This window comes from Excalfactoria chinensis, chromosome 25 (assembly GCF_039878825.1).
Source record: "Excalfactoria chinensis isolate bCotChi1 chromosome 25, bCotChi1.hap2, whole genome shotgun sequence".
NCBI lineage: Eukaryota > Metazoa > Chordata > Aves > Galliformes > Phasianidae > Excalfactoria > Excalfactoria chinensis.
In genome coordinates, this window is record NC_092849.1 from 181807 (window position 1) to 186791 (window position 4985).

Genomic DNA, 4985 nt, shown 5'->3' on the forward strand with positions numbered 1-4985 from the left:
TTTTCTGATTTTACTCCCTGAAAAATCAGTTTAACTGCTCATTTCCCCCCTGACTTTGTCACACATTGTGTTTAGTTGCATGAAGAGTCAGAAAACTCAGTTGTTTTTTTTTCTCTCCTCCTGTACTTTACCTGAAGCAAAGTGGGAGCCTACTATAAGCCACCCAGTGAGGAGGATGATACCAATTAATTATTCTTTAAGGAATTAAGGGATATGTCTGGAACAGCATCACTTGCCCTAGGCCCTGTAGTCCATCGGTGCTGTTCCCTTGTTAAGAGGCATCTTGTAAGAGCACAGGTGCAGGTAATTTCAACGTGTTGTAAGTCAAGGAGTGGGGCAGAAGTCCAGCTCCTCTGAGTAGAGAATTTTGTCCCAGATTGCAAGTAGAGGAAGAAAGAAGACCTTTGTGATTACTACCCTTTTGTCTCGCTCCAGTTTACAGGAGAGAGGCAAGGTTCTTTGATATATGGATATCCGGCGTGAGATTAAGAAAGAATGGTTCCAATGTTGGTCTGACCAGTTCATTACAAGTTCTGGCTGTTTAGGGAGATGGGGAAGGGGAGGTGGGCGATAGGAAAGAGAGGAAAAGCAGAGGCACTGTGGCACTGTGACAGCCACCGTTCACCCCCTTGGGTAATTCAGTCAGACTCTTATCACTAGAACGGCCTCACAAGCAAGCTTGGAGACCACAAAGAAAAACAGTTTTGTCTTTCGCACCACCCGGTGGCTCAAAGGATGATTGAAATTGATGCACAAATGGCCGTTCAGTGGTGAGGAAAGAAGAAAGAAAAACAAAAGGTAAGCTTAAGGGAAAAGGGATGGGTGGCAAGGGGGAGTTAAATGTTCATCAGTTGAAGCTATAAGTACATGGAGGATACAACACGCTGTGTAAGTTGAATAAAACATGGGATGACACAAAGTACAAATGTCTGAGTTACAACAGCACACAACACCGACTTGTCACAGACAGCAGCCCGTGGTTCTGCAGGAGTGGTGACAAAATATTACAGAGCAAATGAAGGGTACGGAACGATCCAGCGAGAGTTGGTTTTACATTCCTTTTTCAGGGCGTCCTTTGCCTTCCAAGGATATTTGCTATGGGATTTCATTATGGTTAGGGAAACTGGCCTCAGCGGAGCTGAGTCAGTTGACACAGGCTGGCCAGAGAGAGAAGTGTTTCTCTGGCTTATCAGCAACTGGATGGGGACTCACAGGGGCAACTTGAGGCCTTGGGACTGAAGGTGTTAAATCGAGGATCTCCTTTGGTTGTGAGCTTTCTAATACCTCCACCCCTCACTGCCATCCACCCACCTCCCGCTCATCTGGGGGAGGGGGTGAAGGCATCAGTTTTCATTGAGCTTCCATCAGATCTCATGGAACTCTCTTTTGCCAGCCCATTTCCAGAGACAATGACATTTATGATCAATATTTCGCCTACTTGTACTTATTGGCAATGAGGCCCTTCCAGCTCCATTCAGTTTTGGGCTGGGTGGCCCAGGGGCAATGCTGGCTGCTGCAAGCCTCACTCCCCTTGGCTCAGATTTGCTGTTGGAAGAAATCACCAGCCCATATTTTCTCCCTCCGTTAATTAACTCTTGGGCAACCTCCCCCCCATGTCCATACTTTGTATCCTGACTGCAGATGGTTGGATGTTACAGTTCCTTCTAACGCTGCCCGGGTTCTTTCTCCCTGGGACACAGCCTGTATCTTCCCTTGCAGTTGTACGCCCATGGGTTTCAGCGATTCTGGAAGCCCCCTGATTAAAGGAGTTTTCCTCTCAGGATCAACGGGCATCATCACAGGTGATTCATGATGTGACTGTAGCTTTCTATCGTGCATCATTTGGAGAGAGGCAGCCTTTTGAACACTTTCCACTAATTGATCAACTGTCCCAGTAATGGCAAGAGGTCCTCCCCTTTCTAAAGTGTTAAACCCCCCTGTCCAATACGCAGCCCTCTGTGTTAAGGACCAAAGAGCATCTTTAACTACTGTTGCCAGTCGTAATAAATACTCCTGGTCCCCAATAACCTTCAGCCTCCTTTTCAGTTAACGCTATTAGGTCTCCACCAGTGAGACTGACCCTCCATACATACTCTGCCTTTGGAGAGAGACCAAAATCTCTTTTTAATTTTGCTAACTCAGTGGCAGGGAAGGGAATTTCTTTAACATTCATTTGAGGGTCCAGATCCTGGCTGTGATCAAATGCATCTTCAGTTTTTATCAAAGGACGCAATTGGGTTGGCGAGTCCTCTAATTTGTCAAGCGTGGACTTTATTTCTTTCAGTCCTTCTAGAGGATGGATTTTTTCTTGAGGCAAGTTATGAACGACAGCGTTGCTGTTATCCCAGCTCCTTAAAAGCCATTTCCAACAAAACTGAATTATGTTTTTCTCTTTGTAATTGTTCCCCAATTCACCATTTGAATTGTTCGCCATTTGATCCTGCAGAGTTTTTACCAACTCTTGTATTGCTTTTGGAGAAACCTACATACAGATGCCACTTTGACTCTGCCCTGTATTTCCCAGTTTATCCCACAGTTCCCACTATGTCCAACAGAACCACCTCTGCCCTGTTGTTGTGGTTTTGCAATGTTGCTGTCAATATTCCACATCATGTGCAGTATGGATCATTAAAAGGTTCATACTCCAGTTCTGTGGAATAACAACGTCCCGAATATTCAGCTCTCAGAAGAAAACTACGTATCCCAGAGGACTTCGCGGCCAGAGAGAAGTCACGGGAGGAGGACATCTATAATCTCGCTCCCTGGATGGAGCTCTCTCTCTCTCTTGGGCTCTCGGACAGTGGGAAGCGTTCCAGCCGTGTTGCCTAGAGTTCACAGTAGGCCTCTCAGTTTTCGGGGACTCTCTCTCTGTTTTGTTCGATTTATTGGCCTCAATCATATTGTATTATATTGTGTTATCTTGTATTCCGATATCATATTCAGTAAAATAAGTTTTTCCTCCTTAGACTGCTGCCGCTGTTCTTTCTTCCCATTCCCCATTTTCCCTTCCATTTCCCCACGGGGCGGCTGCCCCCTTTCACGGGCACAGGTAGATCTAGGTAACCCGTGACACAGCATCACCCCAGCGTCACCCTGATGTCACCCCCATGTCACCTCAACACAGGCCCAATATCACCCAAACGTCACCCCAACACAGCCCCAGTATCACCCCAACGTCACCCCAACACAGGCCCAATATCACCCCAATATCACCCCAATGTCACCCCAACATCACCCAACGTCATCCCAACGTCACCCCGTTACCCCAACTTCACCCAACACAGCCCCAATACCATCCCAGTGTCACCCAAACGTCACCCCTACATAGACCCAATATCACCCCAGTGTCACCACAATACCACCCCATTGTCACCCCAAAGTCACCCCAGCATCACCCCAACGTCACTCCAATGTCCTCCCAATGTCACCCCAACGTCACCCCAATGTCACCCCAGCATCACCCCAACACAACCCCAATGTCACCCCAGTGTCACCACAATACCACACCAATGTCACCCCAACAGCATCACCCAAGCATCACCCCAGCATCACCCCACTGGGGCACTGGGGAGCAGTGGAGGGCACTGGGGCGCTCAGAGAAGCACTGGGGGCAGCGGAGAATACGGGGGGCTCTGAGCATCACTGGAGGACTCTGAGGGGCACTGGGGGACTCTGAGGGGCAGTGGAGGATATTGGGGTGCTCTCCATATCTTATCATAGGATCATGAGATGGCCTGCGTTGAGAAGGACCGTAATGATCATCTCGTTTCAGCTGGTGCAGCTGGAGGCCATTCCTTCTCATCCTATCACTGTTAGGCAAGAGAAGAGACCGACCCCCAGCTCACCACCGCCTCCCTTTGGGGGTTATAGGGAGCAAATAAGGTCTCCCCTGAGCCTTTTTTGTAGTGAGGGGCCCAACACTGAACACAGCACTGGAGCTGCAGCTGTGGATCTCATCCGGCCCCATGGACTCGTGGTGGTCCAGGTGGAACAGCAGGACTCTGTTTCCTCCTGAATCGTGGGGGTTTGCTCTGCTCCCCATCCGAGACAGCCAGGTCAGAGAGCAGGGAACCTGTCAAGAGCCTTTTTGTCACCCTTGTTCGCTTCACATCCCTTGCCCACTGCAGCCTTTGCTTCCCTGAAGCTGCTCTCCACAAGAACTGCTGGAAGGGTCCGAAAGCCACAACCTCCAGCCCTGGGGTCAGGATTTTTTGTGACAGGGATGCACCGTTTGCATTTTGTCCCATCCCCTGAGTCTCCCCGGCTCAGCAAAGGGTCACAACCGCCAAACTGAGGGGAATAATAGGTATGTATTTATTGAGGGCTTTCTTAACAACCAACAACAACCAATTGGAGGTAACACTGGGTAATGGGCTAATTGCAATGAAAGAAGACCAAGAGAAAAGACAGAAAGCAGGGAAGGAGGGACAGAGAGGCAGCAAAGCGAGGCGGTTCAGCGCCCGTAGATCCAGCCACGTCCTGCTGTCGGGTGCGGATCTTCCGTCTGATGGGCCGTCGGAGGTTTGTTCTTCAGCTGACAGCGACTCCCGATGACAGTCCAGACCGATTTCCAACAAGTCCAACGTGGTGGCACTCAGCCGCCTGCCAGCACTGCCCCACTGCTGTGCCTGGGGGCAGGAGCACAGGACAGGCCCCTTCCGTGGGGACAGAGCCCTGTCCCCTGCCCCAGCACGCAGCCCCGAGCTGGGAGGGGTTATTGAGCTGGGCGGTCAGATGGGCAGCAGCCCATCACAGACCACACGCAGGGTCCTGCTTGCAAAGTACGCCACGGAAGCGTACATTGGCTGGGGCAGCACCCGCGGCAGGAGCCGATAGAGCAGCTCCTGGTCATAGTGCCGGGCGTAAAATAGGGCAAAGCCCAGCACGGCCACGAGCAGCAGCTGGAGGCAGACCAAGATGAGGCAGATGGTCCTGTGGGGCAAAAGAGGGGTCCTGGCCATCAGCCCACTGATGGGAGCCCGGCT